Here is an 11,622-nt window from a genome sequence, read left to right as displayed (position 1 = left end):
CAACAGGGTCTTATCTAGGTTGTTAGACTTCTTATTGTTGACAGCATGCCAGGGTCCTCGTTAATGGCCGATCGGAATTTGTAAATTAGGTAAGATTCCCGTTGTTCCCGGGAGCGGTCGGAGGTAAAGTTCGACTGGAGAATAAAAACTGAGGCTTCGTTGATTGAATGTTCTGGTTGTTTGAAATGGCGTGAGACTGGGAGATTAGGTTTCTTGGTAACATCCGATCGGTGATTGTTGAATCTAATTCGGAAAGAAGTTTTTGTCTGACCCACGTATTGGGCCCGGCATGTGTTGCATTGGATTAGATAGATAACGTTGCATGAGTTACAGTCTACGTCTGCGTTGATCTTGACGGTAAAGTTGGAATTCGTACTTCTGACTGTTTGTGCGGTCTGCATTAACTTGCAAATCTGGCATCTCTTGCCATTACATGGATGATAGCCCGCCGGAGGGCTAGTGGGTTCGCCTACTTTAGAGCGGACCAAGCTATCTTGTAAGTTACGTGTACGTCTGTAAGCGACGCGTGGTGGATTAGGAAATATGTTTTTCGTGCGTTCTGACTGGAGAAGGATACTGTGGTGGCGGCTAAGTATGTTGTTAATGTTTGGGATATTTCCGGCGAATGTTACAGTTAAGTTCACGGCATTACTTTCTGATTTGTTTTGTCTTGTCTCCAGTAAGCTTAGACGGTTTGCCTTGCGAGCTCTGTTGAGAGCATCTTGAACTAGATCGGGTGGATACTGACGACCGACAAAGGTTTGTTGCAGCTGTTCTGAATTTCTGTCCAGATCGTCGTCATTCGAGCAGATTCTCCTATACCGAAGGGCTTGACTATAGGGAATGGCCAGTTTCGTGTGGCGAGGATGACAACTATGGAATGATTCATTCCATTCCATAGTTGTTTCATTCCATAGTAGTTTCATTCCATAGTTGTCATCCTCGCCACACGAAACTGGCCATTCCTTACAGTCAAGCTCTTCGGTATAGGAGAATCTGCTCGAATGACGACGATCTGGACAGAAATTTAGAACAGCTGCAACAAACCTTTGTCGGTCGTCAGTATCCACCCGATCTAGTTCAAGATGCTCTCAACAGAGCTCGCAAGGCAAACCGTCTAAGCTTACTGGAGACAAGACAAAACAAATCAGAAAGTAATGCCGTGAACTTAACTGTAACATTCGCCGGAAATATCCCAAACATTAACAACATACTTAGCCGCCACCACAGTATCCTTCTCCAGTCAGAACGCACGAAAAACATATTTCCTAATCCACCACGCGTCGCTTACAGACGTACACGTAACTTACAAGATAGCTTGGTCCGCTCTAAAGTAGGCGAACCCACTAGCCCTCCGGCGGGCTGTCATCCATGTAATGGCAAGAGATGCCAGATTTGCAAGTTAATGCAGACCGCACAAACAGTCAGAAGTACGAATTCCAACTTTACCGTCAAGATCAACGCAGACGTAGACTGTAACTCATGCAACGTTATCTATCTAATCCAATGCAACACATGCCGGGCCCAATACGTGGGTCAGACAAAAACTTCTTTCCGAATTAGATTCAACAATCACCGATCGGATGTTACCAAGAAACCTAATCTCCCAGTCTCACGCCATTTCAAACAACCAGAACATTCAATCAACGAAGCCTCAGTTTTTATTCTCCAGTCGAACTTTACCTCCGACCGCTCCCGGGAACAACGGGAATCTTACCTAATTTACAAATTCCGATCGGCCATTAACGAGGACCCTGGCATGCTGTCAACAATAAGAAGTCTAACAACCTAGATAAGACCCTGTTGCCTTTTCTCGTTTCAGCCAGATCAAGGTCCCCACTGACCCACAAGGACGATGACCCCACTCCTGGACCTGACACAGAAACGCTCTGGAATTTCCCCAATTGACAACCGCCAGGTGGCGGGAATTTCCCCCAACCGACCACGTCATTCTCAAGCCCCTTATCAGCCTCGTGGCCACATTTAGCTCTTTTGTCCCGAAGAAGGCGGAGCTTCCGCCGTAACGTAGACGTCCTCCCTAACTTTTATGATTTTTAAGTTTTAATAAACCCCTTTTTTGTTACTTCCCCTACTTTCGTCTTCTGTCTCCCATTTATTTCAACTATAATTACGTAGCCGTCCGATCCAACTCCAACTTTTCAAGATGTATATATATATATATATATATATATATATAGATAGATAGATAGATAGATAGGGGAGAAAAGACACCAGAGACTGAAGTAGGGAGTAGGGGACAGTTATTTATTAAGCTGGCATTTAAACTAAGGGTCTGGGGAAGTCTACGTTTCGGCGGAAGCTCCGCCTTCTTCGGGACTGAGACGAAAATCTATGTACAAGGTCTTTTAAAAGGTTACAAAAGTGTCGTCACAGTTGGTACAATTCCACTGCGAGGCAGTCGTCAGTGAGTCATGTTCTGGAAGATTCCGGAAGGTTCCTGGGTCATCGGCCGGGGAGATTACGTGTCAGAGCCTTGGGTCGCGCTAGTTGAAAACCTGTTGTCCGGGGTGTTCTTAGAGTCATTGTGTCCAGCTGTAAAGAAAAGAAGAAAAGAGGCAGCGGGCACTCCGAGGACATACAGAAAAAAAGTTATCCGGATTCAACAGATAAGATAGCTGCCGAAATCACCAAAACCCTAAAATCCCTAAAAGCGCGTGAAATAATCGACTCCTGCTTATATGAATTTCTAGCCCCCCAAAACCCTAAACCAGGCAGGTTCTACATGTTACCGAAAATCCATAAACCAGGAAACCCAGGGCGACCTATAGTTTCCTCAATCGGCACCGCCACGGAGAAATTTTCTAGCTTCGTTGACCACCTCCTTAAAGATATACCTCCCCGATTACCCTCATATATTAAGGACACCAACCATTTCCTCGAAATACTTAGCAAATGTGAACCACCCAATGCAAGCTTGCTTGTAACGCTAGACGTTACCTCCCTTTACACTAACATCCCACATGAGGATGGCGTGCTAGCAGCGGAGGCGGCGTATCTGAAGTACGCCGATCGCGCGGTTGACCCATCTGTATTACCAACTCTACTCAACTTGATCCTCAAAAATAATAACTTCGAATTTGACGGCCGCCACTATTTACAAATAAATGGCACAGCTATGGGAACCAAGATGGCACCAACGTACGCAAATATTTTCATGGGTGCACTAGAGGAAAAATTTCTAGCCGTTCGCGACAAAAAACCTAGTCTATACAAACGCTTCTTGGACGACATATTCATGGTTTGGCCACACTCCGAAGAAGATCTCACAGGATTCATTCGCGATTTCAACCTGGTACACCCCGCCATGAAGTCACCCACTCCTTCTCGGCAACGACTGTTAATTTCCTAGATGTAAAAGTAACCTTAACCGAGAAGGGTTTTTCCACTGACCTGTACCGAAAGACAACTGATGCTCAGCAGTACCTTTCCTTTAACAGTTGCCACCCGCGCCATACTAAACTCGCCATTCCTTATAGCCAGGCACTCCGATACAGGAGGATCTGCTCGGACGACGATGTTCTAAACAAAAACCTCGCGGAATTAGAGCAGACCTTCGTTAGTCGTAATTTTCCACCCAGTCTAGTAAGAGACGCCCTGTCCAAAGCACCACAAACAGATCGGAGGAACTTATTCGGTAAACGTAACGACGAACCCAAGGGCGACCGCGTAAACCTTGTTCTTACCTTTGGTGCAGGCGCGGGTAATATTAACAGTATCCTCCACCGCCACCATAGCATCCTTCTGCAATCTGAACGGACACGACAAATATTTGCCGAGAAGCCACGAGTTACCTACAGACGTGCCCGCAACCTCCAAGATAGACTAGTCAACTCCAAAGTTCCCAAACCATTAACACCTACGGCGAGATGCCATCCATGCAATGGTAAAATATGCCAAATATGCAAATCAATGCAAATCACGGCAGCGGTCAAGAGTACAAACTCCAACTTCTCCCTTAAAATCAATGGCGACTTTGACTGTAACTCCAGTAACATTATTTATATCATTCAATGTACAACATGCTCCGCGCAATATGTAGGTCAAAGTAAAAATTCATTTAGAATTCGATTCAATAACCACCGATCAGATGTTTCGAAAAAAGGTAGCCTCCCGGTTTCTCGCCATTTTAGTCGACCCGGTCATTCCATTAATAACGTCGCACTTTTTATTTTAGAGTCAAATTTCACATCCGATCGCTGCAGAGAGCAACGCGAATCGTACTTGATCTACAAATTCCAATCTCTAATAAATGAGGATGAAGGAGTGCTATCAACTGTAAGAAGGGCATATCCGGATAACTTTTTTTCTGTATGTCCTCGGAGTGCCCGCTGCCTCTTTTCTTCTTTTCTTTACAGCTGGACACAATGACTCTAAGAACACCCCGGACAACAGGTTTTCACCTAGCGCGACCCAAGGCTCTGACACGTAATCTCCCCGGCCGATGACCCAGGAACCTTCCGGAATCTTCCAGAACAAGACTCACTGACGACTGCCTCGCAGTGGAATTGTACCAACTGTGACGACACTTTTGTAACCTTTTAAAAGACCTTGTACATAGATTTTCGTCTCAGTCCCGAAGAAGGCGGAGCTTCCGCCGAAACGTAGACTTCCCCAGACCCTTAGTTTAAATGCCAGCTTAATAAATAACTTTCCCCTGCTCCCTACTTCAGTCTCTGGTGTCTTTTCTCCCCTATCTATATTCAACATCCTGGTCGTTCGAACCTAAATTAGCGTATATATATATATCGTTCGGAATATAATCCTTTTACCTCAACCTATATATATATATATATATATATATATATATATATAGAGGGAGAGAGAGATGTATGTTTGTAATTGAATCGTCGCCATGCCAGTACTGGACAGCTGTTTCGGCCTTCCTGGGCCTTATCTGCAGTACGCAGGCAGGCAACGTTTGAGCGGATGGCGTCAGAAGGTCAGGCGTCAGAAGGTCCTGCTAATTTTTTGTCCCTATATATATATATATATATATATATATATATATATATACGTTTCCTCTCTATATACTAACATCCCCCACGAGGATGGCATTGCTGCAGCTGAAAGGGCATTTTCAAAATATTCTGATACCTCATACGATCCTTGTGTCTATGCACATTTCTCAATCTTATTCTGAAAAATAACAACTTCGAATTTGAAGGTAAACACTACTTGCAAGTTCATGGCACGGCTATGGGTACAAAAATGGCACCTAACTATGCAAATATTTTTATGGGAGCTCTAGAGGAGGAATTTCTATCTAAGCGCCTGAAGATGCCCACGCTTTACAAGCGGTTCCTCGACGACATCTTCATGGTGTGGCCACACTCAGAAGATGACCTAATCACATTTATCAGCGACTTTAACAAAGCACATCCGGCCATCAAGTTCACCCATTCTTATTCCCCTTTAACTGTTAACTTTCTCGATGTCCAAGTAAAGTTAACCAACGGGGTCTTGTCCACAAACCTGGTCCGTAAACCTACGGACTCTCAACAGTATCTAGCTTTTAACAGTTGTCACCCGCGTCATACTAAACTTGCCATCCCTTACAGCCAAGCACTTCGATACAGGCGCATCTGTTCCAGTGACGATGACTTGGACAGAAATCTAGCTGAACTTAGGGAAACATTCATCGGTCCTCAATTTCCGCCTAGCTTATGACGACGCTCTAAACAAAGCCCGGAAAGCAGATCGCAAAGCCCTGTTCCAAAACCACAAACGCGTGTTAGATAATGGTTCCGTAAACATCATCTTAACATTTAGCAGCAATATTCCAAGCGTTAACAATATACTAAACCGTCACCATAGTATCCTTCTTCAATAGGAGCGCATGGGGCAAATTTTCGGTCAGCCACCGCGGGTAACCTACAGGCGCGCGCGCAACCTGCACGATAATCTAGTTAGCTCTAAGGCTAGCAAAGTAGCGCTTCCAGGAAACGGCTGTCACCCGTGCGATGCTCGCAGGTGTCAAATATGCAAATTAATGCAAAGCACCCAAGTATTAAAAAGTACTAATTCCAATTTTCCCGTCAAAATTAATGGTGACTTCGACTGTAATTCATCTAACGTCATTTATGTCATTCAGTGCGGCATGTGCTAAGCACAATACGTAGGCCAGACTAAAACATCATTTCGGATCAGGTTCAACAACCACCGATCTGACTTTACAAAAAAGCCAAACCTCCCAGTCTCTCGCCATTTCAAACAGCCAGGTCATTCACTAAATAATGTGTCACTTTTTATTCTCCAGTCAAATTTTAGCTCAAATCGGTGCAGGGAACAACGCGAATCTTATCTCATTTACAAATTCCAATGAACCATTAACGAAGATCTGGTAGCACTTTCAACGGTAAGAAATCTGGCCGCCTAGATGAGCTACACTTTCTTCCTTTTCGTTTCCCCCTTTCTGTTTTTCTTTCTTTTCTTCTTTTTTTTTTCAGCAAAGTTTGAAGCAGCGCTTACCCTGCACAGAATTTCCCCCAAAGCGGACAGTGACCTACGGCGAATGACATCACCACCCGGACTTGACCTTCTGGAATATTCCCGAATCTGACTCACTGACAAACGCCTGTGGCGTGCCCGTACCGATTACGACGTCATGTACCAAACCTATTTAAGAAATGTGTAACCAGATACGCATCTTTCGTCCTGACGAAGACAGTGCCACTGACGAAACGTCGACCCCTTGCCCATTTTACTTTTTAACGTCTCCCTATGTAATAAACTAGTGTTTGTAACTTCCCTAAAATCTGTTTCCGCGTCTTTTTTTGAACTTCTGTAAAACTTCGTGGCCGTTTGATAATCCTTTTACCTCACCCTATATATATATACAGGGTGTCCCACCGAAAGAGGGCCATGGGCAGCGGACTGCTTTACACAAATGCAACAAACTGTACGTGCTTAACAGTTGTGTTGTCTATAAAAAAAATAATTCATCGCCCCTTGTCAATTAATTAGCGGTAATTAATTTTCCAACTTTTTAATCATCGGTTTTAGCTCTCAGATGTCAATGAGGAGGTTGTAGTAGATGTCGAAAGAGACACAACTGAAGTGGTTCGAGGTCGCTATGGCTTGTGGTTTCGTTTTTCCCCGAGCTTAAAAGTCCGGCAATCCGGCACCCGCGCGCGACGATTCCAGCGCCCTCCGGCGTACATTGACTTTGATATTAGCACTTGGAGACTATCCTTGGGCCACTTCACACAAGAGGAAGATATTTCACCTGTTTCACGGCACACCTATCAGAGTGCACTGCAATCGTCGCACGCGGGCGCCGAATTATGGGAACCGCTCTCTGGTGCGCGCGGCTTCACAAACCAATTTTTAAACCCGGGAAAAAACTAAACCACAAGCCATAGCAACCTCGAACCACTTCAGTTGCGTCTTTTTCGACATGTACTACAACTTCCTCATTGACATCTGAGAGCTAAAACCGACAATAACAAAATTGGAAAATTAATTACCGCTAATTAATTGACAAGGGGCGATCAAAAAATTTTTTTGGATAGACCACACAACTGCCAAGCACGTACAGTTGGTTCCATTTGTGTAGATCACTCTGTTTTTTCATTATCCCCTGGCCCTTTTTCGGTGGGACACCCTGTATATATATATATATATATATACGGGGGAAAATTAGCAGGACTTACAAACATATATATATATATATATATATATAGGTATGTATGTATACGGGGTGCGTCATTAAAAACTGACCAGCATTTTTTATAAGGATAGAGAGTAGTATAGATGTTTTTTGCAATTGAGTTCTACGGGACATCCTCTGTAGGGGTTGAGACGGAACACATTTTAGAAACCGTGTCACACATTTTAGAGACCCGAGCGTTTCATCACAGACACTGTCTCTAAAATGTGTTCCGTCTCAGATAACCGACCTGCCCCCGACAATATTGTATGCATTCCCTATGTACGTGGCCTATCAGAGTCGGTACGAAGGCTTTTAAAGCCACTTGGTATTGTAACCACTTTCAAGCCCCGTCAAACATTACGAAACATTCTGTGCCATCCCAAGGACTCTGTGCCCCAGATGTACAAAGCAGGGGCTGTATACAAACTGGAATGTCAACAATGCGACACGTGCTATGTAGGGGAAACTGCGAGGAAGAAGGTCACCAGAATGAAGGAGCACAAGGCACAATTGACAAAACCACCAGCAAAGAATCAACGCACCGAACTTGTCGATCACCCCCCTGTTAAGAACAGGACATTCTTTCAATTTTGACAACGCGACAACCTTGACTTTTCAGCACAGATGGGGGTAAGAAAATTCCTTGAACCGTGGCACATTCGTGGCGAGATAAATGCCTGTAACAGTCACAAGGGGCCCTTACAAGTCTGTTATCAGGGTCTAAAAGGATTCCCGTTTTAAACCCCCGTTTCATTTTCCTGTGCTGGTGATGACGCCCGAATAGGTGTCGAAACGTTCACGCTTTTCTTTTTACAACTTGTTGTGCAAGCCAGTGTTTACTTCATACTATTAAAGAAAAATGGAGTTGTTTAAAGTAGTAAGTCATTTCTACCTGCCCTTCATTATTGTGTTCTTATTATGTGTGTAACTGCAATTTTCGTGTAAATGCTTTCGTGTTAACCTTGGAATTGATAGCGCCTCTTTGTGTATATATCGGGCAACTGAATGCACATAAATGCACGTGCGCACAAACAGTCTGTGATAAGCGTGCTTTTAAAGCACTCAGCCACGAAAAGAAAACTATACTCACTAAAAATTTAGACCAAATTGCTGAGCACGGCTTATGGTTTCTCTCCTTGTCTTAATGACGTGTAAAATATGTATTGTTTATGTTACGTCTAATTGTAGTCTGCTTTTGCTGCCCTCTCCTGCATATGAAGTGTAGGGCTGTTTGCGCTCTGACACCTACAACACGTTCGCACAGACGTATTTCAAAGTCGATACGGGTACAGGAATACGCTTCTCTTAGAGTTCCAATTTGGTCAAGACGGATGCATTCCTTTGAAGTGATGCAATTTGGCGTCTAGCAAAGAAACCGAACATATAAGGATGTTTTCCCCTAGGGATCTCGGAGAGCGACATCCACTGCAACGTTCCACACCTACTTGTAAATGGAGGACGTCATCTCGGCTTCTTTGATTTCCTTCCTTCTGGACCAGTTGATGAATTCATCTGCACCAGTTCACGACAGCGGGAATGATCAACAGGTAAGTCAGACTTACTTTTGTCTATTGCGACCCGTTGCTACATTCAATGCCTTGTTTTGAGAGAGAATAGATAGGGTTTTTGTTTTCGAGTTAAACCCGATTTTTCATTATAGTCCCCCTCTCCCCGAACAAATTTTCAAGAATTCGGTTGAAACCCGACATCTACCCGAAATCCTCGCCGTCCTTCAACTGGTTCGCGGTAAACCTTCCGAAAAGTGAATCATAATATCAGCAAAGAGAGCTATTTGTGACAACCTCTTTGTCCTCCTTTTATGATGCCCTCCTGTGGGAGTCAAAGACGAGCTTTTGTGGAGCTCGGGCAAGTGTTTGAATACCACTGTCATTCACTGCCCTAGTTCCGAGCGGAAAGATAAAGATTCTTGTTTCTCGTCCCAGTGTCGCAGCAGTGGCTTGTTTCATATGCCTTTCGTTTCACCCGAAAATTCCCCGATGACATATCAAACAGAGATCATAGCACCCGATTTCTCGTATGTAAATAGCACCGGATTTTTCCCTCCCGAATTTGAAAAATCATAAAACCCGAAAACGAAGAACCCTTAGAATACACGATTGCAAATCTTAGTAACCAGCGATATTTTCTTTCGCAACTCTTCGACAATTTATAGGAAGCTGCGTACGACTGAGTTAAAGGCTATCAATTTTGTTCTCCAGTCTCAAGAGGACTGTTACCTGACTTGGTACTTACATCGATGTTGGACACATTGCAAGGCAACATAGCTTCGTCCAACTATTCTCTCCAGTGATCAGACACATATAGCTGTGATGGGAGAGCGCAACAGAAATAAAATAAGTGCATCTCCATTGATATGAGAAATTTGTAGGTACAAGAGCGCATCGTCGTCATTGTTGTAATCCTATTAATCTCATACATCCAGTCTATCTTGGTAAGTTTTACCGCGTATGCGATTATCCGAGCAGTGCCGTCGAAACGTAAAGCGCCCCCCCCCCCCCCCCCCCCGACCGTGCCTTCCCATTTCTCCTAATGTTTTTAATGCATTAGCATTAGGAGTGTCAAAATGAAAAAAATAAATAAATCGATAAATCTTTATGTTCATGTGTGTGTGTGAAGCCTCACTTGGTGGAGCCTCATTAAGACAGCGGTATAAGAGGTCATGCAAGGGGGGTATAATGAATCAGGTCATTTGAAATTGAAGTAGTCAAAGGTAATTAAGAGTAAGAGGTAAGAGACGGGTAGAGGTAGAGGTAATTAAAACAAGACAGTTGAGTTTAAAGGTAATGAATGTAACATAGATGTAATTAAGAGAATGGTTAAATGAAATAAAAGAATACCGAGGGTAACCGCAGATTATACCGGAGGTAATTACACGTAATTAAAGGAAATTAACGTCAGGTGAATTCAGAGTAATTATGTCAAGTAAATGCAATTAAAGGTAATTAATGGAATTCAAGATCACCTCTGTAATTAAAGGGTAATTACAAGTAATTGAAAGTAATTGAGGCTAATTCAAGGTTAATTAAATGAAGTTACACATAGTAATTGAAAGTATAAAACCGGGGATCAATCATTGACTGGGGTGGACAACCGGAAGGCAATTAGACCGGAAGTGGAGAACGGGAAGTCGAGTTGGACGGGAAGTACATACCGCAAATCAAGTATAGACGGGATGTGGACAACCGGAAGTCGGGTTTATACCGGAAGTGGATACTCGGAAGTGAAGAATGGGCCGCAAAAGGCGGTTAATGCTAACCAGACTTATGCCATGCAGTTACTCAAAACAAGTAATTGATTGCCGTCACCAATTACTCGACTACAAATGTAATTGAGTAACGAGTAGAAAAGTAACGCGTTACTTACTTACTAAATAACTCTGGTCGTTACTCTGCTTTCCTGTGTTAACCTATAGGGGTCCCAGACAACTTTGGCATTCATAATCACTGGCAATACAAGGGATTTATAAGCACACAATCGTACCTCAGGTGCGGAATACCGTAATAACCTTCTAAGGTAAAACACCTTGCTCCTAGCAGTTCTAGTCGCGTATCGAATATGCGCGTTCCATATTAAACGCGCTGTAACGATCGCCCCCAGGTATTTTTATTCATTTACTTTATGAACCAATTTATTATGAACAAATATGCCGTAACAGTAGGTTTTTTTTACGCGAAACACACGTACACATTGTTTGTTTTGTGTTTGTGTTTTTAAAGTAATCTGCCACGTATCGCACCACTCTTTGATTCTATCTACATGACTTTGCAAGGTGCCCCTATCTGTCGTTGAATTAATAACCCGATAAATTATGCAATCATCGGTAAATAGACTTGCTTTACTCTTGATATTTTTCAACAGGTCATTAATATATAGAAGGAATAGTAACTGGTACAACTGATAAAAAGATCCGTGGGGGGGGGGGGGGGGTG

The 11,622-nt window shown here is 43.4% G+C and overlaps 1 long non-coding RNA gene across 1 annotated transcript; it reads left to right on the top strand.

Moving 5' to 3' along the window:
- The first annotated feature begins 8,435 nt into the window (after positions 1 to 8,435).
- Positions 8,436 to 10,041, top strand: LOC135369326 (uncharacterized). The gene is made up of 3 exons (XR_010415075.1): positions 8,436 to 8,549; positions 9,076 to 9,219; positions 9,892 to 10,041. It is a non-coding gene; the product is annotated as an uncharacterized LOC135369326 (long non-coding RNA).
- Positions 10,042 to 11,622: the final 1,581 nt, after the last annotated feature.

This window comes from Ornithodoros turicata, chromosome 9, assembly GCF_037126465.1.
Source record: "Ornithodoros turicata isolate Travis chromosome 9, ASM3712646v1, whole genome shotgun sequence".
NCBI classification, from domain to species: Eukaryota; Metazoa; Arthropoda; class Arachnida; order Ixodida; family Argasidae; genus Ornithodoros; species Ornithodoros turicata.
Note: the sequence above shows the minus strand (reverse complement) of the source record. Positions and strands in the feature narration are given on the sequence as shown.